Raw genomic sequence first — 7,820 nt, forward strand, 5'->3', positions numbered from 1 at the left:
TGATGGCTCCAAAAACTTGGTGCTCTAATCTTAATTCATAATTTGTCACAACTTCGATACAACTAACCAGCAAGTGTACTGGGTCGTCCAAGTAATAAAACCTTACGTGAGTAAGGGTCGATCCCACGGAGATTGTTGGTATGAAGCAAGCTATGGTCATCTTGTAAATCTCAGTCAGGCGGATATCAAATGGTTATGGAGTTTTCGAATAATAATAATAAATAAACAGAAAATAAAGATAGAAATACTTATGTAAATCATTGGTGAGAATTTCAGATAAGCGTATAGAGATGCTTTCGTTCCTCTGAACCTCTGCTTTCCTGTTGTCTTCATCCAATCATTCCTACTCCTTTCCAGGGCAAGCTTTATATAGGGCATCACCGTTGTCAATGGCTACATCACATCCTCTCTGTGAAAAAGTTCCAAATGCTCTGTCACGGCACAGCTAATCATCTGGAGGTTCTCGATCATACTGGAATAGGATTCACCCTCCTTTTGCGTCTGTCACTACGCCCAGCACTCGCGAGTTTGAAGTTCCTCACAGCCATCCCTTCCCAGATCCTACTCGGAATACCACAGACAAGGTTTAGACTTTCCGGATCTCAGGAATGGCCATCCATAGGTTCTAACTTATACCACGAAGATTCTAATATCTCGGACTCAGTCATCTGTATTAGATATCTAAGAGATACTCATTCTAGCTTGTTTGCATGTAGAACGGAAGTGTTTGTCAGGCACGCGTTCATAAGTGAGAATGATGATGAGCGTCACATAATCATCACATTCATCATGTTCTTGGGTGCGAATGGATATCTTAGAAGTGGAATAAGTTGAATTGAATATAAAACAGTAGTACTTTGCATTAAATCATGAGGAACAGCAGAGCTCCACACCTTAATCTATGGAGTGCAGAAACTCTACCGTTGAAAATACATAAGTGATGAAGGTCCAGGCATGGCCAAATGGCCAGCCCCCAAACGTGATCTATATGATCCAAAGTTGAACTAAAAATCATAAGATGATAATATAATAGTAAAAAGTCCTATTTATACTAAACTAGCTACTAGGGTTTACAGAAGTAAGTAATTGATGCATAAATCCACTTCCGGGGCCCACTTGGTGTGTGCTTGGGCTGAGCTTGAAGTTTACACGTGCAGAGGCTTCTTTTGGAGTTGAACGCCAAGTTGTAACGTGTTTTTGGCGTTCAACTCTGGTTCGTGACGTGTTTCTGGCGTTTAACTCCAGACTGCAGCATAGAACTGGCGTTCAACGCCCTTTTTCGTCATCTAAACTCGGGCAAAGTATGGACTATTATATATTTCTGAAAAGCTCTGGATGTCTACTTTCCAACGCAATTGGAAGTGCGCCATTTGAAGTTCTGTAGCTCTAGAAAATCCACTTTGAGTGCAGGGAGGTCAGAATCCAACAGCATCAGCAGTCCTTCTTCAACCTCTGAATCTGATTTTTGCTCAAGTCCCTCAATTTCAGCCAGAAAATACCTAAAATCACAGAAAAACACACAAACTCATAGTTAAGTCCAGAAATGTAAATTTAACATAAAAACTAATAAAAATATCCCTAAAAGTAACTAGATCCTACTAAAAACAATGCCAAAAAGCGTATAAATTATCCGCTCATCACAACACCAAACTTAAATTGTTGCTTGTCCCCAAGAAACTGAAAATCAAATAGGATAAAAAGAAGAGAATATACTATAAATTCCAAAATATCAATGAAATATAGCCCCAATCAGATGAGCGGGACTTGTCGCTTTTTGCCTCTTGAATAGTTTTGGCATCTCACTTTATCCATTGAGGTTCAGAATGATTGGCATCTATAGGAACTCAGAGTTCATATAGTGTTATTGATTCTCCTAGTTCAGTATGTTGATTCTTGAACACAGCTACTTTATGAGTCTTGGCCGTGGCCCTAAGCACTTTATTTTCCAGTATTACCACCAGATACATAAATGCCACAGACTCATAATTGGATGAACCTTTTCAGATTGTGACTCAACTTTACTAAAGTCCCCAATTAGAAGTGTCCAGGGTTCTTAATCACACTCTGTTTTTGCTTTGGACCTTGACTTTAACCGCTCAGTCTCAAGTTTTCACTTGACACCTTCACGCCACATGCACATGGTTAGGGACAGCTTGGTTTAGCCACTTAGGCCAGGATTTTATTCCTTTAGGCCCTCCTATCCACTGATGCTCAAAGCCTTGGGATCTTTTTTATTTACCCATGCCTTTTGGTTTTAAGGGTTATTGGATTTTTGCTCTTGCCTTTTGGTTTTAAGAGCTTTTGACTTTTTCTGCTTGCTTTTTCTTTTTCTATTTTTTTTGCCATTTTTTTTCTACAAGCTTTGTATTCACTGCTTTTTCTTGCTTCAAGAATCATTTTTATGATTTTTCAGATTATCCAATAACATGTCTCCTTGTCATCATTCTTTCAAGAGCCAACATATTTAACATTCATAAACAACAACTTCAAAAGACATATGCACTGTTCAAGCATTCATTCAGAAAACAAAAAGTATTATCACCACATCAATACAATTAAACTAAGTTTAAGGATAAATTCGAAACTCATGTACTTCTTGTTCTTTTGAATTAAAAACATTTTTCATTTAAGAGAGGTGATGGATTCATAGGACATTCATAACTTTAAGACAAAGTTACTAAATACTAATGATCATGTAATAAGACACTAACATAGATAAGCACTTAACATAAAGAAAATGAAAAACAGAAAATTTGAGAACAAGGAATGAGTCCACCTTAGTGATGGTGGCGTTTTCTTCTTGAGGAACCAATGATGTCCTTGAGCTCTTCTATGTCTCTTCTTTGTCTTTGTTGCTCCTCCCTCATAGCTCTTTGATCTTCTCTAATTTCATAGAGGATGATGGAGTGCTCTTGATGTTCCACCCTTAATTGTCCCATGTTGGAACTTAATTCTCCTAGGGAGGTGTTGATTTGCTCCCAAAAATTCCATGGAGGAGAGTGCATCCCTTGAGGCATCTCAGGGATTTCTTGGTGATGAACTTCTTCATGCGTCTCTTGAGATCCATGAATAGGCTCTCTTGTTTGCTCCATCCTTTTCTTAGTGATGGGCTTGTCCTCATCAATGAGGATATCTCCCTCTATGTCAATCCCAGCTGAATTGCATAGATGGCAAATGAGGTGAGGAAAAGCTAACCTTGCCATAGTGGAGGACTTGTCAGCCACCTTGTAGAGTTCTTGAGGTATAATCTCATGAACCTCCACCTCTTCTCTAATCATGATGCTATGGATCATGATGGCCCGGTCTATAGTAACTTCAGACCGGTTTCTAGTGGGAATGATTGAGCGTTGAATGAACTCCAACCATCCTCTAGCTACAGGCTTAAGGTCCATTCTTCTCAGTTGAACCGGTTTGCCTTTTGAGTCAATCTTCCATTGAGCTCCTTCCACACATATGTCCATGAGGACTTGGTCCAACCTTTGATTAAAGTTGACTTTCCTTGTGTAGGGGCGTGCGTTCTCTTCCATCATTGGCAAGTTGAATGCCAACCTCACATTTTCCGGACTAAAATCTAAGTATTTCCCCCGAACCATGGTGAGATAATTCTTTGGGTTCGGGTTCTTACTTTGATCATGGTTCCTAGTGATCCATGCATTAGCATAGAACTCTTGAACCATTAGAATTCCGACTTGTTGGATGGGGTTTGTTAGAACTTTCCAACCTCTTCTATGGATCTCATGTCGGATCTTCGGATACTCATTTTTCTTGAGTTTGAAAGGGACCTCGGGGATCACCTTCTTCTTGGCCACAACATCATAGAAGTGGTCTTGATGGGCTTTGGAGATGAATCTTTCCATCTCCCATGACTCAGAGGTGGAAGCTTTTGTCTTCCCTTTCCCTTTTCTAGAGGATTCTCCGGTCTTAGGTGCCATCAATGGTAATGGAAAAACAAAAAACTTTATGCTTTTACCACACAAAACTTAGAATATTGCTCGCCCTCGAGCAAGAGAAGAAAGAAGAGATGAAGAAGAAGAAGAAATGGAGGAGAGGGAGAGAGGTTGTGTTTCGACCAAGAAGAGGAAGAGAGGGTTGTGTTGTGTGAAAATGAAGAAGAATGGAGGGGTTTATATAGTGGAGGGAGAGGGGTTAGGTTCGGCCATTTAGGGTGGGTTGGGGTGGGAAAGTGATTTTGAATTTTGAAGGTAGGTGGGGTTTATGAGGTAGGTTTATGGGGAAGAGTGGGTGGATGTGAGTGGTGAATAGGTAATAGGGAAGAGAGAGATTGAGGTGATTGGTGAAGAGTTTTGGTGAAGGGTGTTTATTGGGAAGAGAGGATGAATGAGAAGAGGGGAGAGTATGAGTGGAGGTAGGTGGGGATCCTGTGGGATCCACAGATGCTGAGATGATCCTGTGGGGTCCACAGATCCTGAGGTGTCAAGGAATTGCATCCCTGCACCAAGTAGGCATGTAAAATGCCTTTGCATGCAATTCTGGCGTTTAAACGCCGAATTGATGCTTGTTCTGGGCATTCAGCGCCCAGATGCAGCATGTTTCTGGCGTTCAGCGCCAGCTTTCCTCAGAGTGCATTCCTGGCGTCTGAACGCTAGGATGCTGCTTGTTTTGGGCGTTCAACGCCAGATCCATGCTCTGTTCTGGCGTTGAACGCCAGCCAGATGCTCCTTACTGGCGTTTAAACGCCAGTAAGCCCTTCCTCCAGGGTGTGATTTTTCTTCTGCTGTTTTTTATTCTATTTTTGATTTTTCTATTTATTTTGTGACTCCACATGATCATGAACCTAATAAAACATGAAAGAACAATAAAATAAAAATAAAATTAGATAAATAAAAATTTGGTTGCCTCCCAACAAGCGCTTCTTTAATGTCAATAGCTTGACAGTGGGCTCTTATGGAGCCACACAAGTGATCAGGTCAATTTTATAGACTCCCAACACCAAACTTAGAGTTTGGATATGGGAGTTCAACACCAAACTTAGAGTTTGGCTGAGGCCTCCCAACACCAAATTTAGAGTTTGACTGTGGGGGCTTTAGTTGACTCTGTACTGAGAGAAGCTTACTGTGCCTCTTTTCCATGTTTACAGAAGGATGACCTTGAGTTTTAAACACAAGGGAGTCCTCATTCAATTGAAGGACTAGTTCACCTCTGTCAACATCAATCACAGCTCTTGCTGTGGCTAGGAAGGGTCTTCCAAGGATGATGGATTCATCCTCATCCTTTCCAGTATCTAGGATTATGAAATCAGCAGGGATGTAAAGGCCTTCAACCTTTACCAATATGTCCTCTACTTGTCCATAAGCCTGTTTTCTGGAATTGTCTGCCATCTCTAATGAGATTTTAGCAGCTTGTACCTCAAAGATTCCCAATTTCTCCATTACAGAGAGTGGCATGGGGTTTATTCCTGACCCCAGGTCACATAGAGCCTTCTCAAAGGTCATGGTACCTATGGTACAAGGTATTAGGAACTTTCCAGGATCCTGTTTCTTCTGAGGCAATCTCAGTTGATCCAATGCATTTAGTTCATTAGTGAACAGGGGAGGTTCATCTCCCCAAGTCTCACTACCAAATAAATTGGCATTCAGCTTCATGATTGCACCAAGGAACTTGGAAACTTGCTCTTCAGTAACATCCTCATTCTCTTCAGAAGAAGAATACTCATCAGAGCTCATGAAGGGCGTAAGGAGGTTTAATGGAATCTCTATGGTCTCTAGATGAGCCTCAGATTCCTTTGGTTCCTCAAAGGGAAACTCCTTGTTGATCACTGAATGTCCCAGGAGGTCTTCCTCCTTGGAATTCACGTCCTCCCCTTCCTCCTTGGATTCGGCCATGATGGTTATATCAATGGCCTTGCACTCTCCTTTTGGATTTTCTTCTGTATTGCTTGGGAGAGCACTAGGAGGGGTTTCAGTGATCTTCTTACTCAGCTGGCCCACTTGTGCCTCCAAATTTCTAATGGAGGACCTTGTTTCATTCATGAAACTCAGAGTAGCCTTAGATAGATCAGAGACTAAGTTTGCTAAATTAGAGGTATTTTGTTCAGAGTTCTCTATCTGTTGTTGAGTGGATGATGGAAAAGGCTTGCTATTGCTAAACCTGTTTCTTCCACCATTATTAAAGCCTTGTTGAGGCTTTTGTTGATCATTCCATGAGAGATTTGGGTGATTTCTCCAAGAGGGATTATAGGTGTTTCCATATGGTTCACCCATGTAATTCACCTCTGCTATTGCAGGGTTTTCAGGATCATAAGCTTCTTCTTTAGAAGATGCCTCTTGAGTACTGTTGGATGCAGCTTGCATTCCATTCAGACTCTGAGAAATCATATTGACTTGCTGAGTCAATATTTTATTCTGGGCCAATATGGCATTCAAAGCATCAATTTCAAGAACTCCCTTCTTCTGAGGCGTCCCATTACTCACAGGATTCCTCTCAGAAGTGTACATGAACTGGTTATTAGCAACCATGTCAATGAGTTCTTGAGCTTCTGCAGGCGTTTTCTTTAGGTGAATGGATCCACCTGCAGAAGTATCCAATGACATCTTAGCTAATTCAGACAGACCATCATAGAATATATCCAGAATGGTCCACTCTGAAAGCATGTCAGAAGGACACTTTTTGGTTAGTTGCTTGTATCTCTCCCAAGCTTCATAGAGGGATTCACCTTCTTTCTGTCTGAAGGTTTGAACATCCACTCTAAGCTTACTCAGCTTTTGAGGAGGAAAGAACTTGGCTAAGAAAGCCGTGACCAGCTTATCCCAAGAGTTCAGGCTATTTTTGGGTTGAGAGTCCAACCACACTCTAGCTCTGTCTCTTACAGCAAACGGGAAAAGCATGAGCCTGTAGACTTCAGGATCTACTCCATTAGTCTTAACAGTATCACAGATCTGCAAGAATTCAGTTAAGAACTGAAAAGGATCTTCAGATGGAAGTCCATGAAACTTGCAGTTCTGCTGCATCAGAGAAACTAATTGAGGTTTCAGCTCGAAGTTGTTTGCTCCAATGGCAGGGATGGAGATGCTTCTTCCATGTAAATTGGAATTTGGTGCAGTAAAGTCACCAAGCATCCTCCTTGCATTATTATTATTTTCGGCTGCCATCTCCTCTTCCTGTTCGAAAATTTCTGTAAGGTTGCCTCTGGATTGTTGTATTTTAGCTTCTCTTAGTTTCCTCTTCAGAGTCCTTTCAGGTTCAGGGTCTGCTTCAACAAGAATGTTCTTGTCCTTGCTCCTGCTCATATGAAAGAGAAGGGAACAGAAAAATAATAATAGGGATCCTTTTTACCACAGTATAGAGGTTCCCTTGTTGTGAGTAGAAGAAAAGAAGAGTAGAAGAGAAAAGAAAGGAGAATCCAAATAGAAGGGTGAGGAGAGCAGAGATATGAGATGAAGAGAAGTGTTAGTAAATGAATAAATAAATAGAAGAAGAAGGGAGGTGAGAGAATTCGAAAAATAAAATAAAAATTTAAAGTTAAATTTTGAAAATAGTTTTTGAAAAAGGTTAGTAGTTTTCAAAAATAATTTTCTTTTGAAAAGGAGTTGATGATTTTCGAAAATTAAAGGGGAAATTAATTTAAAATTTAAAACAATCAATTAATTAAAAAGAATTTTTGAAAAAGAGGGAGGTATTTTCGAAAATTAGAGAGGGATAGTTAGTTAGGTAGTTTTAAAAGAGATAAGAAACAAACAAAAAGTTAATTAGTTAGTTGAAAAAATTTTTGAAAATCAATTTTTTTAAAAGATAAGAAGATAAGAAGTTAGAAAAGATATTTGAAAAAGAGAAGATAAAAAGATATTTTTGAAAAGATATGA

At 40.1% G+C, this 7,820-nt stretch overlaps 1 non-coding gene across 1 annotated transcript; it reads left to right on the plus strand.

The window, feature by feature from the left end:
* The first annotated feature begins 6,605 nt into the window (after window positions 1–6,605).
* LOC112752345 (small nucleolar RNA R71) lies at window positions 6,606–6,713 on the plus strand. The gene has a single exon (XR_003176785.1). It is a non-coding gene; the product is annotated as a small nucleolar RNA R71 (small nucleolar RNA).
* Window positions 6,714–7,820: the final 1,107 nt, after the last annotated feature.

The sequence above is a fragment of the Arachis hypogaea genome, chromosome 15 (assembly GCF_003086295.3).
Source record: "Arachis hypogaea cultivar Tifrunner chromosome 15, arahy.Tifrunner.gnm2.J5K5, whole genome shotgun sequence".
NCBI classification, from domain to species: domain Eukaryota; kingdom Viridiplantae; phylum Streptophyta; class Magnoliopsida; order Fabales; family Fabaceae; genus Arachis; species Arachis hypogaea.